This window comes from Hyperolius riggenbachi, chromosome 4 (genome assembly GCF_040937935.1).
Source record: "Hyperolius riggenbachi isolate aHypRig1 chromosome 4, aHypRig1.pri, whole genome shotgun sequence".
Classification (NCBI taxonomy): domain Eukaryota; kingdom Metazoa; phylum Chordata; class Amphibia; order Anura; family Hyperoliidae; genus Hyperolius; species Hyperolius riggenbachi.
In genome coordinates, this window is record NC_090649.1 from 199,925,954 (window position 1) to 199,945,190 (window position 19,237).

Genomic DNA, 19,237 nt, shown 5'->3' on the forward strand with positions numbered 1-19,237 from the left:
TGAGGCTGGAGCCTCTCCAGCCTATGCCTCGGCCCGGCCCTGGTTAGCGTTGCCGGTCCCTGTTTATGGAACCTCTCATCTTTATTACATTTATGACTGCATGGCGGTAAAAAGCATGCTATCCGCACGCTTCTTGTCCTCATGCAAGGCCTGGGTTGTTGTGTCTCAAAAAGCGTGGCCTTCTCCTTCTGCGCCTCCTCCTCCTGTTCCATCACTTGTGCTGCTGCTGGGTTAGCGTTACCGGTCCCTTTTCCTGGAACCTCTTCTCTGTATTACATTTATGACTGCATGGCGACAAAAAGCATGTTACCTGTGCAAAGAAACATGACATTTTCCACATTTAAAAGACAGTTTTTCCTTTGAAACTTTACAATCAATTTTCTCAAAAACTATAAGCTCTTTTTCAAATATTTTTTTTCCTCTTGTACCCACTCCCAAGGTGCACATACCCTGCACATTTGGAATATGTAACATGTAAGGAAGCTTTACAAAGCACTAAAGTTCGGGTCCCCATTGACTTCCATTATGTTCGGAGTTCGGCGCGAACACCCGAACATCGCGGCGATGTTCGGCGAACGTTCGCGAACCCGAACATCTAGGTGTTCGCCCAACACTAATACAGAGGCGCCAGAAGAATAAAAATGTCTAAAAAGTTTAAAACTTGTGGATGCAGTGGTAAACCTACCTCCTCTAAACAGACACAAGATATGCTAACAAAGTTTAGCAGAACAAATTTATTTACATACTCCAGAGTAATATGCAACGTGTTTTGCAGGTATGACCCCGCTTCATCAGGCAATAGGTAGGAGTAGGTACAGTGCAGGTCTGTAGCTGGGCCAGTGTCAGAGGAGTCAGTAATTCCCCCGCTCACCCCTAAATCATTATATGTCGAGCTCGACTGACATATGAGCTGCTGAGCTACAGGCGGGTCGCGGCAATGCAGGTGACAATGGCCACACAGCTTCGGAGATACACGGTTTTACTGAGGGGAGGTGCTGTTTCAGATGTATATTGATTTACGAGCGAGCAGGTGAGTTACTAACTCTGATATCTGCCGATTTTTTTTCAGAACTTTCAATTTCAAGGAGGTTTACATGAAGGGTTTTACAGTCTTGGTACTCTTAAAGCCACCAGAGTCAGTCTCCAGCTATGGTAGTTTAAATCCACTATATATGGGGCTAAATTCAATCTTGGCCTCTAGAAATGCTGTTAGTGCAATCTGTTTGGATTTTTTTTTCTTTGCAAGAGTGTTATTTTATACACATACAGACAGTATCTCATGAAGGTGAGTACATCTCTTACATTTTTGTAAATGTTTTATTGTATCTTTTCATGGGGCAACACTGAACATATAACACTTTGATACAATGTAAAGAAGTCCACGTACTGCTTTTATAACAGTGTAAATTTGCTGTTCCGTCAAAATAATTCGACACACAGCCATTAATGTCTAAACTGCTGGCAACACAAGTGAGTACACCCCTAAGTGAAGAATGTCAAAATGTTGCCCCAAGGTGTCAATATTTTGCGAACCATTATTTTCCAGCACTGAAGTGTAATATCTTCAGAGTTGTCTCATGAAATTCATAAAACATTTACAAAAATGTGAGAGGTGTAGTCACTTTTGTGAGATACTATAGATGCTAAATATTACTTAGTTTTAAATTTGCAGACAAAATTTAAGTTATCAAAATCCTCAAATTTTTTTGATAAAAAACAGGTATAGCTGGCAACAAAAAAAGTTTTCTGAATCAATCACTTTGACAGGTGTATATTACCCTTCATCATTCAGTTCAAGGGCTGTATAGTAGGCACAGTGGAACTACTGGTTAGGCAGACTGCATGGCTGTAACCTCCTGGAGACTGCCCATAGTAGATCCTACGCTGCACTTGTGGCTGCCGGCTGGCTAAGCCTGATGCGGCACAGGTTTTACACCACCTGCTTTTTGCAGCCCTGATGCTATCGCAATTAAGCTGTCATTTGACAGCTGACATCTCCCCTCACTGATGAGGAGCCATTGCGATTGGTTCCTGATCACTACGATCGCCGGCCCATCGTAGTGATCACCGTAAACAGCGGTAGGAGAGGAAGAAGAGGTCCGGGACTCACCCTCCTGCCTTTACCCCGGCGATCGTCCCTACCCTCCACTCTGCCTGGCATCTCTGCTCACTCTGCCTTGAGTGTCGGGTCCCCAGCTTGATGAAGTCATCAAGCTGGGATCCAGAACTTAGCGGCACTATGAGCAGGGATACCGGACAGAGCGGAGGGAAGGTAGAGCTGCTCATCGCTGGAGCTTGGGAGGTGAGTAATGGCTGCTGGCTATACGGGGGACACCTATCTATACTGAGGACACCCATGTCTAGCTATCTATAATGGAGATAAGGCTGCCCAGCTATCTAAACGCGCCCCCCCCCCCCACCTTCCATGTCAAAATGCTCTGGTCCTTAAGCGGGGTTAGGCTGCTGGACCCCAGAAGGTTAAACCACACTTTAGAAAAAAATCAAGCAGCAATGACAGTGTGCAACATTTACTACATAATTGCCAGTTAGGCAAAGATGACTTTTAGGCAGTTGCTTTGGGTTAATGTACTCTGCACATGGTTGTCTTGGTTGTCTATTTGTCCCAGACTGCATGTTCTCAGCTGCACAGACTGGCTCTAGTCCACAGATAGCCTTCTATATTGGTATCTAAAACAGAGTAACTGTAGACATTGGCAGTGAGTTTGATTTCAACAGCCACCACTTAGCAGAACGCATTCTTGAAAATGAATGGTCTACTTAGTGAGTGATGGTTTGTACCAGTGCAGAATGTGCAAACATCTTGAATGCTTCTAAGAAATTCACCTTTCAACATTTGTTTTGTTTGTAAATTGCCAGCATACACCCAAAGAAAGGTAAATTAACAGAAACCTGCCAACGGTACAGTTTGCAAAGCTATAGTCTCTTGGCACACAGAACTGAAACAAGTTGTGCTTAAAAGGAAAAGTCAATGTCAAAGGAGCCTAGAATGTTACAGAGGTAGAATAGGCCTATTTTTGGTTCTGTTTTCAATATTTCAGATTTAGCAAAAAAGTACAGCAAATAGAATTGTTTGCTGGGTGTGCCAACCATGCAGGGAAGCTGTGCAAGTCCTGGCTGACTCCCAAATCCAGTTTTCTATTGATTTAATTAGGGTGCACAATGTGGTTCTGTTGAAACCAGAATTGCTTAATCGGATCAACTGAACTGCTCTGAAACCAAAATGGGCACAAGTTGATTATAACAACTGATGATAACCCTTAGTAGTGACAAGAGGGGTGATCTGTGCTGTAAATGGCTATAGTAACCGTTGAGTTTATGTGTTGGTGTAGAGTGTTGGCAAGATAATTTGTATTTTTCTTTGTGTACACTTCTTCATAGACTTACAGATTACCGGTACAGAACAGTGGACATGTGATGTTTCCCTTAGCAGTGAATTTTATTTTATTTGCACAGTAAGAAACCTATATTTTTTCGGTTTGACTAATCATTACTTAAGTATTTAATGTTGGAATTTAGGCAGCTGTATTTCTGATGCGTGTTGTGAACGTGTGTTTAGTGTTCAGTAAACAAGCATGCAGGTGTTTAGTGATCCAAACCATTACAGCGAGAGTTATTGTGGGAAGGCTCTGAGAATGAATAGAATGGCCAGCATGCAAAGGGAACCACAGATGTTTTCAATGACACCACATTGCTTTCAAGGTCACAATAACTATATCTTGTAGCTCTACTCTACTTAAAGGGAACCATAAAGCAAGTGGAAATCGTTATATAAAAAAATAATAATAAGCCAGATACCTACCTATGGAGAGGGAAGGCTCTGGGTCCTATAGAGCCTTCCCTCTCCTTTCCCAGTCCGTTCATTGCAAAAACTAACTTCTCCGTTTGAATTCCCCACTGCGCAGAACTGAAGTCTTCGGGAGCCGGGTCCTCCCAAAGACAGGTGGCTCCATACTGCGCATGTGCGAGTGCGCGAGAGAGGATGCTCGGGCATGCACAGTATGGAGGGGCCCGTCTTTGGGAGCACCCAGAGGCCTCCTTCATGGCAGAGAGAGAGAGAGCGGTATTTGACCAAATTGGTTGAATACTGCTACGGAGGAGCCAGCGCTGCAACGGGGACTGAGAGAGGAGTGGGAAGGCTCTATAGGACACAGAGCCTTTTAGTTACTTTTACTTTTAGCTGAGACAAAAGTCCTTTTTAGGAGTAGTTTTACTTTAGTTTTATTTTTAGCTGAGACAAAAGTCCTTTTTAGGAGTAGGAAGATAGATACAATTGTTTATCTCATCACTTCGTTTTCACTTAATTATCACTTTAAGACTATCCTGTTAATACGGATAGTAGTTTTCTGACTGGTGTTTCCCAAAATTGTAAGGTTTCATTAAACTGTGTTTTCTCGTTTTTTTTTTTTTTTTTACAGTATCCATTATGACAATATACAGAATACCAAAGCAGCACTAGGTGACCCAAAACTACTAGGGTCACGCCTAGCTGCTTTTGGTATTCTGTTGTCCTGGTCCAAGCCATATCGCATAGAGCCATAACAATTCCTGCTATGTATTGATGAGGGCCAAAAGTGTGAATCAGGCTGTCTGCATGTTGGGTTGATGTGGCTCTGTAAAATGTATAAGCTATAGGTTTGCTATACACCAGGGGTTCTGATTGTAAGCCTGGCTTCAGTTGTATAAAGAGATAATTTGCATATTCAGTAGCGGTGTATTTTTAGTAACCACAGTTGTTCACTTAAAGCTGAATTATCACAAATGCCTTCGGTTTTAGGAAGGCAAATCACACTAAACAATATACAGGAGACACTTAAAGAGGCACTGTAGTGTCATATAGTAGAATGTAGTAAATTACTCAGGACACCCACTTTTACATTAATTATCCTGGTTTCAGCATCAGAAACACTTCCCATATTTATATATTGCTGTATATGGGTATGTAACCCTACCCTCCCAGTGATGCATAGCCTAGGCTGTTTAACTATGCAGAATTCTCCCCCCCAGAGCACTCTGGGAGACCAGGATAAACAAACATTCCTCAGCGATGTTCCTGCCAGCAGTAAAGATGTCGCCACCTGTGATAAATGTCAGAATGTAAATCAGGGCGAAGAAGGATTGTACAATGGGCAAACACTGACAAAAGCATTTATAAATGAATACTGTAAAAAAAAAAAAAAAAAAAAAAAAGGAAGCCATTTTATGCATTACATTATTTTCAATACAGTTAACATCTGCAGTGTCTATTAGCTAGAGTGTTGGTTGGAGTAGATTGATTTCCTGTACGTATAAGCATCTGGCTATCTCCTTCACCTCATTAGAAATCATGGAATTGCTCTGTCAGAGTGAAGAAATGTCTTTTGAAAAACTAAAAGTTGTTTGGTTAAAGCTACCTTATTTTTGTTGTTGTTGGATATACTAGAGCACCTGATTTGAATAATAGATTTATTTCTCATAACCAAAGTAGAACTAAGCTGATTATTAAGAAATTAAAGAGGAACTCCAGTGAAAATAATGTAATAATTATGTATAAATGATTTAGTCAGTGTTTGCCCATTGTAAAATCTTTTAAATCCCTGATTTATATTCTGACATTTATTACATGGTGACATTTTTACTGCTGGCAAGTGATGTAGCTGCTGCATGCTTTTTTGGCAGTTGTAATCAGCTGTAAACAGCTATTTCCCACAAGGCAACGAGGTTCACAGACAGGAAACTGCCAGGAGTACCACGGTCCTCAGAGTTTCTTGTGGGAGGGGTTTCACCACAATAGCAGTCAAACAGCGCCCCCTTATGGTCTGTTTGTGAAAAGGAATAGATTTGGGATAAAGTTAAATTCTTGGTTGGAGTTTCTCTTTAAGTTTCAATTCTACATAAACCTGGGCAATAACTGCACTACTGTACAAGCTGGTATAGGAGGGTACTTGTAACGGCATGCAGGAAGTGCTGCAGGCACCCAGCTCAATGAGGTTGGGTGTTGTGAAATCATTTATGGGTGAGCTTTTAAAATTTGTTTGATCATGTTTTTGACAATTCAGACTGAGAGGTGTGGCAACTATTTAGAATGATTTGTTGAAAATATACGTGAACCTTGAATTGCGAAACGATACACTACTCACGTTCAGTTTACGGTACTGTGTTTGATTCATTTTAGTGGTTTTACTGTTACTATTTTTTTTAAATAATCTACTAATTCATTAGTAATTAATTAACTAATTAGTTGATTAATAAACTATACTGAAATCACAATACTGATTGAATGAATTCACTAAATGCTGGTGTTGTGCTAAAGCTCTGTATTTCCTTGTACTGCTTTGCCTACAGTAAAAAATACACCTGTCACTAGTTAAAGAGACACTGAAGCGAAAAAAAATTATTATATTATGATTTGTATGTGTAGTACAGCTAAGAAATAAAACATTAAGATCAGATACATCAGTCTAATTGTTTCCAGTACAGGAAGAGTTAAGGAACTTCAGTTGTTATCTCTATACAAAAAAGCCATTAATCTCTACGACTTTCAAAGTCGTGGAGAGGGCTGTTTTCTGACTTTTATTATCTCAACTGTTCTTTAACTATTTATTTTTCCTCTGCCAGAGGAGAGGTCATTAGTTCACAGACTGATCTGAAAGAATCATTTTGAATGCTGAGTGTTGTGTAATCTGCACATATTAGGGCCCTTTTCCACTAGCGCGTTTGCGCTAGCTGAATCGCAAAAACGCAAACCGCTAGCGATTTTACAATCGCTACGGTTTGCTTTTTAACATAGGAATCGCGGTAGGTCATTTCCACTACCGCGATTCGTTTTTTACTTGATCGCGATCGCGGCGCGGAGCGACTTTTGCCGCGATTTTGCTATGCAGTGCATAGCATGGCAAAATCGCGGCCGCAAACGTCGGGAAAACGGCGAAATTGCGATTCAGCAATCGCTAGCGTTCAGCGCGAACGCTAGCGACTGCTAGTGGAAAAGGGCCCTTAGAGAATGATGCACTGTTAGAAAAAACACTATGGCCTCGATTCATCATTCTCTTTGAGATAACTTTTTCCAGTTTGTTAAATTACCGAATTCGAAGTTTAGCGATTTCTAGTTGTATTCATCAAGGTTTTTCCTCATTCGGTGTGAATTCGATAACAATTCGGTAACCATTCGGTAACGTGTCGATATTTCCATTTTACAGTGGTACTTTAACACAAGGCCATAAGATTCCCATGGAATTGTGGGTAAAAGGCAGTCCTTTGAGCACTACGTAGCAACATTCTGAATAGGGCTTAACACCTGGACCAGGATTCTGAAAGTGGTTGGGACAATCCCACAATTTGATAGGAGCCTTTTCTAAAAAATTATAGTGCAGCTAGCAAATTAGTTAACCCTGACACTGCCTGTGTTCTCTTACAAGATGATTCAAGAGAAATGCAGATGTCGTGTTATAGCAAATAAATATATTCTCTTACAAATTTATATGGTTGCAGACCTTATTCTTGCCCTTCTGCGCCTTTGAATCACTCTCAGCTGATACATAACCACTTCAAATGGCTCCATCTTCACTGTCAGCAATGATCTGACAGGAATAACGACAGAGCAGTGCAGGAGATAACTAATCCTAAATGTAACGCTAAACCACGCCCACTTTCTTTTTCATGAATAGCACTTTCTTCCGTTTTAGCGAATCGTTACCGAATCGTTACCGAATGTTCGCTAACAGCTGTAGATAACTTTGATGAATCCTGAAATGAAGTTAACACATTCGGTATTTTACCAAACTGTTGTTAACAAATTTGCTAAGTGTTGATGAATCGAGGCCTATATACCTGAAAATAAAAATATGAGAATATTTTATTTGCTGCTAATCTTCTAGTAACTATTCATAGTACACAACCAATTCATTATATCATATATTTTTTTTCACTTCAGTGTCTCTTTTAAGAGACTCCGTAACAAAAATTGCATCCTGTTTTTTATCATCCTACAAGTTCCAAAAGCTATTCTAATGTGTTCTGGCTTACTGCAGCACGTTCTACTATCACCATCTCTGTAATAAATCAACTTATCTCTCTTTTGTCAGACTTGTCGGCCTGTGTCTGGAAGGCTGCCAAGTTCTTCAGTGTTGTGGTTCTGTGATGCATCTCCCCCCTCCAGGCCCCTCTCTGCACACTGCCTGTGTGTTATTTAGATTATGGCAGGTTCTCTCTGCTCTATTATCTTTTACACGCTGGATAAATCCTCCTCTGAGCTGGCTGGGCTTTCACATACTGAGGAATTACATACAGGAAGAGCTGTCTGCACTCTGCAGGAAGAAACAGCCTGACACTTCAGTGGAAGATAGCTGCAGGGGGAAAGAAACACACAAATGATCTCTTGAGATTAAAAAGGAATGCTGTATACAGCCTGCTTGTGTATGGATGTATTTTCTATGTGTGGACATACTGTACATCAACCTACTTCCTGTTTTGGTGGCCATTTTGTTTGTTTATAAACAAACTTTTAAAAACTGTTTTTAACCACTTTTAATGCGGCGAGGAGCGGCGAAATTGTGTCAGAGGGTAATAGGAGATGTCCCCTAACGCACTGATATGTTTACTTTTGTGCGATTTTAACAATACAGATTCTCTTTAAGGTCTGTTAAACTAATAAAAAGAATTCTTTATAAATAGCAGAACCAATAATGGGTTTATTTAGGATGAAACCGGATCTTTTAAATGTATCATTTTCACCTAAATCCATAGCTGTAATCATGATTGCCATTTATGTATCCCTAATCTTAAGTGGTCGGTCTAGGTGAACAAACCTGTGATTTGCCCCCCAAATGACAGCAAAGCTGCTGGTTGGCTCAGCAGCACTAATCAGAGAGAGAGGGAGTGGCAATATCCATGTGCCAGTCTACCGGGGGTTTCTTTACAATCTGATGAGATCAGAAGGATGATATCACCAATATGTTGCTACTGCTTTTCCCAATCCAGTCACCAGACTGGGCATGTTCCCGATCAGTCAATAGTTGTTTGCATTGTAGTGAAGAATAGCTAAGGAGGTCAGGAATTAATTATTTTGTCTTACAAGACAGTCAGACGTTATCTGATTCTTCTGATTCTCACTTCTCAAGACTGGCTGAACAGAATACGAATGTTTTGATAAGGTAAACATTTCACACACACTGTAGTTAAATTGTGGATTTAATTATTTTCTTAAAGTGTACCTGAGATTTTTTGGGGCAAATGGGACACAGAGGCATATTCACTGTTTCATGTGCCTTTCTTTGCCCCTCCCTTTTTCAGATGTCCCCACCCCCCGGATTTACAAATAACAGTTTGTTGGTAGCCTAATAGTAGAAGGGGTGTCCTTTGCAGGACAACCCCTCCTCTGGCATTAGGAATACCCTTCCCCGCCTCCTCTACCTTTATAAAACCCTTGAAAACGAAGATTCAGGAAAAGCTGGAGGGCTAGTAGTAAGTACTCTGCCTGATCCGGCTAGCCCCCTGGAGCAGGCAGTATATTTTTCTTTTACAGTTTTTCTGACATCTCGGGTTCTCTTTAAATGTTGCTCTGAAGAGGGCCCTAAATGCTCCTAGCAGTGGTAAAACACTTTGCTCTGGGAGACTGCATAAAACGGGAGTCATTATACAAAGCAGCGTTTTTATTGGCAAGCTGTGCAACTTTTTGAAGCAATCAAAATACCTATAAAAGCCAAGTCAAAATGGGACTGAGTGGCTTTGCCGCCAGTTCCTGTGAGACCAGTTGCTGTTACTATTAATGACATTAAATCAGTTTATGTATCAAAGGGAGAGAAAATCAGAATTTGTAGGCTCCCTCAAAGCGGGTACCCTGCTGTCATTATACCCCTGGGCTTTTACTAGATGTTAGTTGTGTTGGGGAAAGGAGAGGAGTAGTTAGGGTGAGATGAAACCCAATACTTATACAAACAAGAACTTGCCATATAAACAATATAAACAAAATAATGACTAGAACCGAACAGTAAATGGGCACCCAAACCACTAGTGCTTTACTTCTTCATAACTAATCACTGGTGCTTCTGTATGGCTTTGTGCAGTGAAAATTTGAAGGTACTGCATCATCATATCCAGTTCCAGAATTACATTGATGATTCAGTATAGACACGCTATTAAAGCACAACAACAAAAATATCTCTCATTGCTGCAGTTACACTTTTTAGATACCAGACACTGACCAGCCTATAGAGAAAGATATTTCTTAGAAAGGATTTATGCTGTTTAAAAGATGAATAAGGCAGCTGTCATGGGCTGCATATCCTGTTGCATCTTTTCGGTATTAACGTAGATCACACAGGTTGCAGAATGTGGTCTGCTTATATGAAATCTATAACTTTGCTCTGTGGGATTGTCAGGTACACATTCACACGGTAGCCACCTACGAATGGAAACCACAGTTGAAAATGACAGACATAGATGGGAATTTTCACTTTCTTTATACAGTATAACTAATACTAAAAGTGAAATCTTCTAGAAATGTTATTAAAAAAAATGAATCCGTTCTCATAAGAACATATTCAAAAGTATTAAGATGCCAAAACAATGTGTTTCTAAGGTAAAGATCTCCGCAGCTTTATATAGACAGTAGGTATACAAAACACTAACCCTTCAAAATATGTTTTGCTTTGCAGCCTGAAATGAAGACATGCGTACACATTAAATACAGTAATATATGCATTTTGTGGAGTTTACCTGCACCCTCCCAGACTGGTAATGGAAAAGGATGTAGGGATCCCCCTCTTGCCCACCACTTCTTTGAGAAGGGACACAATGCAGGCCAGTTGCGCTGGCGTATCTTAAAGTGGACCTGAACTCTTGCACAGGACAGAAGGAAAATATAGAGCAATGCCCCATGTGTGTATTTAGAGAGTTTAGCCTGTCTAATTCCCCCTCATCTGTGACTAATCACCATTGTAATTTGATCTCTCAGCTGTGTCAGCTCAGAAATCTCCTCTGCTATAGCAGAGCAGCTAATTTGTAAACAAAGGATTTTAACAATATGTCTGCTTCCATGAAACCAGGAAGTAGATACACTGCCGATTTATTGCAGGATGTGTATCAGCTGTAACAAAACCTTTTTTTTTTCTTTAAAGGTTATTATGATGTTACTTATCTTTTGGAGCCAAAAGGAAGTTCTGAGTTCAGGTCCGCTTTAAAAGGAAATGGACCCCACTCATGTCCTCCTTAGGAATGACATGTTTTTTAATTGATAAGGTGGAGTCACTGTAACCAGGGGGTCTAAATGGAGAATTCACTTTGAGTTGCCTCTTTTGAGATAGTCACTCTTGCACTAATGCAATTTTTGCATTAAAAAAATGAAGCAACTCAGAAGATAAACTGAATCACTGAGCTGGATAAGAGATCTTTTATTGGGTAGATTAATGAGAAATCCCATTTTTATTGAGAACAATTTAAAGTGGTTTCAGTTTGGATCTAGAAAATGAAAGAGTTAAAGGCAAGCACAGTTTTTGCCCGTCAGTGGATTAGTGCATGTGTTGAAAATGTGTAATGAAGGCTGGTGCTCTGTGAAGCTCAAAACTCCTGAAGCAAAATGGCACTTCCTAGAGTCATTCAAATGGAAACTATACTCCAAATAGTTCTAAGGAAGAAGAATTTGAGACTCATAGGGCTTGATTCACTAAGACAAATAGCATGCCTTATCAAAGTCAACACGCCTTATCAAAGTGGACATGCCTTATCAGAGTAGCATAGTGAGTGCTACAAACTTATGCCTGCTAATTGGCAATGATGAGAGCTCCACTCATCCTGCCCTGAGCCCCTCGAGTTCATATGCTACTCTGATAAGGCATGTTAACTTTGATAAGGCATGAATCAAGCCCATAGAGTGTCAGGGTCCTTTTACCTTTTAATCAGTTATAATTGAAAGAAAACTGATTTTCAAAGTAATATCCATGTTTTCCTATGGCACAGTTCACACTAAACATGTTTTAACTGAAAGCCTTTTTTACAACGTACTGCTACGGAGAAAAAAAACAAGCGTACCAATGTGTACTAACTGATTAAGTGTAAAAGAACCCTTAGGCCCCATTTACACTTTAGCAGTTGCTCTCAGTTATAACTGAAAGAACAACAGATTTTCAAAGTAATGCCGATGTTTCACAATGGCTCAGTTCACACTATACACATTTTAACTGAAAGATTTTTCATAATGCACTGCTATGGAGAAGAAAAATAGCTGTTTCCTAAGGCCTCTGTTTTAATTTTCATCCACTATTATCATCCTCTATCCTTTCCCGCACACTGCAGTTCACTGACTCTCAGTTAACAGGCATAAAGAAGCAGTGACAGAGTGCAATTATACCATCCATGGAAATCAGCCCTAAAAAAACAGAATTAGCAGTAATGTATTGTCTGCAAAGTATATTTTTTTCTAGTAACAGGACAGCCACCTAGTAACAGCTGCCATGTTAGGTGCCTGCCTCCAATTCTCCACTGAAAGGGGTAGTTTAGGCTCCCTACCCTCCAGCTGTCCTGAGGAAGATGGCTCTTCCTAGATGCCTTAGAACAGGAATAACAGCATTGTATTAATCCCAAGTGAGAGTGAACTACTAACCAGCAATAAACTACAGCAAATGTAATTTAATATTGAATGAACATAAACAGAACTTTTTTTTTGAAGAAAGTTATGTAGTAACATTCTCAACATTAGTTGCAATAAAAGTTAAAACAAAGTAAAAGTAAAGACAAAATGTATTCTTTGGCCCAAATATTCCACGAAGGACATAATACGACTAAGCGATTCAACCGGATTACACAATTTTACTTCAATTTCTTCGCTTCGCTCTGAGTTTGAAGAACTTGCTGTTTCTTTTCTGATACTTGGCCTGTAACAACAGAACAAACCATAAACTCACCAGAGAAATCTAATTTTAAAGAGCAAGTGACACCCATGCTAACCTAGAAATAAAAAACAGATATATAAGTAGATAAATAATTAGTAGTTCTACTTACATAACAGATGTATTGCACTGTCCACATTATGATTCCTGTGAATTTTATAACGGAGAAGCAGAGAACCCTATTCTAGACATTTTCCATCTTGGTTACCCTTGAATGAAGCTAATCCTGACATAATTTCCTCCCTCACTCTATTTTCTCCTCTTGCTAATTGTGTATTCGTTACCCGCCCTCCTCCCAGAGTCTTCAGACACTCCCACTGAGGTCTATACTAGGAAGTGCGCTGTCTTATGTCATTAGAAGGAGGGGTAAATAAAGGGAAGAGGAGGAATATATTATAGCTAAAAAGAGCCCCCAGCATGCAATTGTTTGCCAATGGCAATTAAAGGGCGAGTGCTCCTAAGGTATGTGATAACTACAAACCATAAAAGCAGAAACCGTTTTGAAAGTTTTGAGTGCAGGATTAGCATCTTTATCATTTGATACACTCAGACCAGTTGCTGTTGAAATTAGATTTTTAAGGTGATTGTATCATCAACATGGAAGGAAGAAGGGTGGTTGTTCTGCTCCTAAAACAAAAATAGATTGAAGATCAAGGCTTCCTGCAAACTCTTCTTTGTCCTCGGGAAGCTAACCATCTAGTGACAGCTTGTGGGTAGATTAGCACACACCTGATGATGGTAGCATTTACAAGATAAGCTTTTAAAATAGTCACGTCAACCCCAGCTGCAAATAGTGTTCTCTGTTAAATACTTTTAGGAAAAAATGTTATGCTAATAACTAAGAAAACTGTTTAAACTATCAATTTCTAAATTCATAAATGCAGCCTATTTTCAAAAAAATAAATAAATAAAAGAAAGTGCCTGTAAAATGTTTAAATGTCCTTCACCTGGTATGATCCTCTCTCACTAGTGTCGCCCTGCCATGCGTGGATGTTTGAGCCTGGGCCTTGGCTGTTTTGTGACTCACTGTACCTGCTGAAGCTTGCCACTGCCACTGACTGTGCAGGCAAGCGGTGGACAGCCAATTGCATAGCATAGCAAAGCTTGTCATGCACCAGAGGCTATTTCAGCCTTACGCCTGATTGGCTTTCCACTAGTGTTGGGCGAACAGTGTTCGCCACTGTTCGGGTTCTGCAGAACATCACCCTTTTCGGGTGATGTTCGAGTTCGGCCGAACACCTGCTGGTGTTCGGCCAAACCGTTCGGCCACATGGCCGAACTAAGAGCGCATGGCCGAACGTTCCCCGAACGTTCGGCTAGCGCTGTGATTGGCCGAACGGGTCACATGGTTCGGACCCGAACGCGCTCTGATTGGCCGAACGGGTCACGCGGTTCGGACCCGAACGCGCTCTGATTGGCCGAACGTGTCACGTGGTTCGGGTAAATAAATACCCGAACCACGTCATTTCTCCGCCATTTGTCTGTGGGTTTAGCTTTGTGTAGGCAGGCAGGGTAGTTCTCTCTCCAGCCGGACTAGCCAGGGTCCCCCCCAGTCATTGTGTTGCTGCTGGGAACAGTAGTACACCGCTCAGCCACACTATATAGCATTGTGTTTACTGCCACTCTGTGTACACCGCTCAAAACCACTGTATAGCATTGTGATCTGTGTCGCTGCTGGGAACAGTAGTACACCGCTCGCTCAGCCACACTATATAGCATTGTGTTTACTGCCACTCTGTGTCTGCTGGGAACAGTAGTACACTGCTCGCTCAGCCACACTATATAGCATTATGTTTACTGCCACTCTGTGTCTGCTGGGAACAGTAGTACACCACTCACCCTGTATAGCATTGTGCTCTGTGTCGCTGCTGGGAATAGTAGTACACCACTCACCCACACTATATAGCATTGTGTTTACTGCCACTCTGTGTACACCGCTCACCCAGCACTATATATAGCATTGTGTTTACTGCCACTCTGTGTCTGCTGGGAACAGTAGTACACCGCTCGCTCAGCCACACTATATAGCATTGTGTTTACTGCCACTCTGTGTCTGCTGGGAGCAGTAGTACACCGCTCGCTCAGCCACACTATATAGCATTGTGTTTACTGCCACTCTGTGTCTGCTGGGAACAGTAGTACACCACTCGCTCAGCCACACTATATAGCATTGTGTTTACTGCCACTCTGTGTACACCGCTCACCCAGCACTATATAGCATTGTGTTTACTGCCACTCTGTGTCTGCTGGGAACAGTAGTACACCGCTCACCCGCCACTGCATAGCATTGTGCTCTGTGTCGCTGCTGACAATAGTGGTACACCGCTCACCCAGCACTGTATAGCATTGTGCTCTGTGTCGCTGCTGGGAACAGTAGTACACCGCTCGCTCAGCCACACTATATAGCATTGTGTTTACTGCCACTCTGTGTCTGCTGGGAACAGTAGTACACCGCTCGCTCAGCCACACTATATAGCATTGTGTTTACTGCCACTCTGTGTCTGCTGGGAACAGTAGTACACCGCTCGCTCAGCCACACTATATAGCATTGTGTTTACTGCCACTCTGTGTCTGCTGGGAGCAGTAGTACACCGCTCGCTCAGCCACACTATATAGCATTGTGTTTACTGCCACTCTGTGTCTGCTGGGAACAGTAGTACACCGCTCGCTCAGCCACACTATATAGCATTGTGTTTACTGCCACTCTGTGTACACCGCTCACCCAGCACTATATAGCATTGTGTTTACTGCCACTCTGTGTCTGCTGGGAACAGTAGTACACCGCTCACCCGCCACTGCATAGCATTGTGCTCTGTGTCGCTGCTGACAATAGTGGTACACCGCTCACCCAGCACTGTATAGCATTGTGCTCTATGTCGCTGCTGGGAACAGTAGTACACTGCTCGCTCAGCCACACTATATAGCATTGTGTTTACTGCCACTCTGTGTACACCACTCACCCAGCACTATATAGCATTGTGTTTACTGCCACTCTGTGTCTGCTGGGAACAGTAGTACACCGCTCACCCGCCACTGCATAGCATTGTGCTCTGTGTCGCTGCTGACAATCGTGGTACACCGCTCACCCAGCACTGTATAGCATTGTGCTCTGTGTCGCTGCTGGGAACAGTAGTACACCGCTCGCTCAGCCACACTATATAGCATTGTGTTTACTGCCACTCTGTGTCTGCTGGGAACAGTAGTACACCGCTCGCTCAGCCACACTATATAGCATTGTGTTTACTGCCACTCTGTGTACACCGCTCACCCAGCACTATATAGCATTGTGTTTACTGCCACTCTGTGTCTGCTGGGAACAGTAGTACACCGCTCACCCGCCACTGCATAGCATTGTGCTCTGTGTCGCTGCTGACAATAGTGGTACACCGCTCACCCAGCACTGTATAGCATTGTGCTCTGTGTCGCTGCTGGGAACAGTAGTACACTGCTCGCTCAGCCACACTATATAGCATTGTGTTTACTGCCACTCTGTGTACACCGCTCACCCAGCACTATATAGCATTGTGTTTACTGCCACTCTGTGTCTGCTGGCAATAGTGGTACACCGCTCACCCGCCACTGTATAGTATTGTGCTCTGTGTCGCTGCTGGCAATAGTGGTACACCGCTCACCCACCACTGTATAGCATTTCTGTACTGCCACTGTACTGCTGCCAGTCAGCGTGTACTTTAAGGATAAGTGAAATGAGGAAGAAATCCGGTGAAAGAGGGAGGGGCAAGGGAAGAGGTGTTTCCCCTGATGGTTCACGTACAGGCCACAGGGGAGCACCCAAGAAAACCCACTCAATACCGCCCATGTTGTCCAGGACAACAACCCTCACAGATCCAAAAGATCAGGACCAGATAATTACTTGGATGACCTCTCAAGCGTCCAGCAGTGGGTTAAGCAGCACCAGCACATCACGCACGAGGTCCGAGTCCTCAGCCAGTTACAAGGAGCTAGTGGGCACAAAGCTGACACAACCGGCAGCGACACCACGCACACAACTGCCAGATAACCAGTCCGATGAATTACCTCAGGACACAATGGGGTATTCGCAGGAGCTATTCCCAGGCCAACAAACTTCCACCTTTGAAAGGTCAATGGAGGAACAGCCAGAAATGTTGTGCCCGGATTCACAACCATTAACTGTGGGAAATGCACCGGGCACTGAAATACAACAAGGCGAGTCCGAGGACTTTGAAACCCAAATCCCAGAGCAAGTTGGGCAGGAGGGGTTGCAATTGCAGGAGGTCGGCCGAGAAGATCTGGAAGACGACGTTGGAGTGAGCTGCGCAGAGGTTGTTCTGGGGAGCTCTACTCCACGGCGGCGGCCCCCCACAATGACATATGACGAGTTTGAGGAGATGGAAGAGGAGGGTATGGACAATGTGGACATAGACCCAGATTTTGTATGTGAACGACAACATCGCCATCGTAGCAGCAGCACAGATGAGTCTGTTGAAGAACCCACTGCTGCACGAGTTCGCCTTGTGCCACAAGGTAGGCGGCGCGAAATTTCAGGCACCACAAGCGTGGAAGTTCAAGTGAGACGCAAAAGAGGCGCAAACAGAAATCGCCAGCAAGGCAGGTGCTCCAAAGTCTGGGCTTTCTTTGAAGACTGCACTGAGGATGGTACCATGGCGATTTGCAAGGTGTGCAAGACCTGCCTGAGCAGGGGGAAAAGTATTAACAACCTCTCCACCACCAGCATGAGCCGCCACATGCTATCCAAACATCCCACTCTGTGGGCAAACGCGGCAGGACAGGGTACCAGCAACACTGCCTCCCTTGGGGTCACCAGACTCACCACCAGACCCGCCTCAGCAGCAGCAGTAGCCCAGCCATTGCGTGGTTCACAACATTCACAAACATCAGACGACGCTGACACTGTCACTTTCCGGAGTAGTGCTCTTGAGGTCTCCCAGTGTTCATCAAACACAACAACCAACAGCCCTTCAGTGTGCAGCCCTACGGTTCAGTTGTCTGTCTCGGAGATGTTTGAGCGCAAGAGGAAATTGCCAGCAAATGACCCCCGGGCCATGGCAGTAACAGCCAGCATAGCCAAGCTTCTGGCCTGCGAAATGCTGCCATATCGAGTGGTGGAGACAAACAGCTTCAAGATCATGATGTCAGTGGCCATCCCACGTTACGTGGTTCCCAGCCGCTACCACTTTGCGCGCTCTGCAGTGCCTGAGTTGCATGAGCACGTGGTCAGCAAAATAACCCGAAGCTTGAAGAATGCCGTTGCCTGCAAGGTTCACCTCACCACTGACACCTGGACGAGTGCGTTCGGCCAGAGTCGATACATCTCCCTTACCGCGCACTGGGTGAACCTTGTGGAGCCTGGCAGTGATTCCTCACCTGCTACGGCGCGGGTGTTGCCCACGCCGCAAACAGCTGCACCGCCATCCCTCCCACTGGATAACAACAGCAGCACCTACCTCTCTGACTCCTTCTCCTCCAACGCATCGCAAAGCTGTACCTCATCCGGAAACGCTAACCCAGCACCAGCAGCAGTAGGATCGTGGAAGCAGTGCAGCACAGCTGTTGGCATGCGTCAGCAAGCGTTGCTGAAGCTGATCTGCCTTGGGGATAAGCAGCACACAGGGGAGGAAATTTGGAGGGGAATAAAGGAACAGACGGATTTGTGGCTGGCACCGCTGGACCTGAAACCAGGCATGGTTGTGTGTGATAATGGGAGTAATCTCATTCGCGCTTTAAGGTTGGCTAAGCTGACACACATCCCTTGCCTGGCGCACGTGAGGAACCTAGTAGTTCAGCGGTTCCTGAGGACATACCCAGGCGTGGCCGATCTTCTGTTGAAGGTGCGACGAGTGGCCAAGCATTGTAGAAATTCCAGTACTGCTTCGGGGGCACTCGCCAAGATGCAGGAGCGCTTCAATCTCCCCCACCATCGCTTGCTGTGTGATGTCCCTACGCACTGGAATTCTACGCTGCACATGCTAGCCCGCTTTTGCGAGCAGAAGAGTGCAGTGGTCCAGTACATGACGACGCAGTACCGAGGCGCATCCGGCCAGCTGCCAAGCTTCTGTGGATCCGATTGGGCCAACATGTTGGACCTCTGCCAAGTCCTCCAAAATTTTGAGCAGTCCACGTTGCTTGTGAGCAGTGACAACTCTTCAGTCAGCATTACCATACCACTGCTGTGTTTACTGAAGAGGTCAATGTTGAAAATCAAGGAAACAGCTGTCATGATGCAACTGGGGTAATCTGAAGGAGAAAACGATCAGCGTGATGGTACCAACATCAGGCCATCCGCCTCAGGAAACGCTGGCCCCAGCAGCTATGACGAAGAAAAGGAGGAGGAACAGCTGGAGTTGGAGCAGGAATTT

At 43.5% G+C, this 19,237-nt stretch overlaps 1 long non-coding RNA gene across 1 annotated transcript in view; it reads right to left on the bottom strand.

The window, feature by feature from the left end:
• Window positions 1-12,749: 12,749 nt before the first annotated feature.
• Window positions 12,750-19,237, bottom strand: part of LOC137570622 (uncharacterized) — a 71,556-nt gene continuing 65,068 nt past the window's right edge. Inside the window, exon 3 of the long non-coding RNA XR_011031116.1 lies at window positions 12,750-12,866. This is a non-coding gene — a long non-coding RNA (uncharacterized lncRNA). The remainder of the gene's footprint in view (window positions 12,867-19,237) is intronic.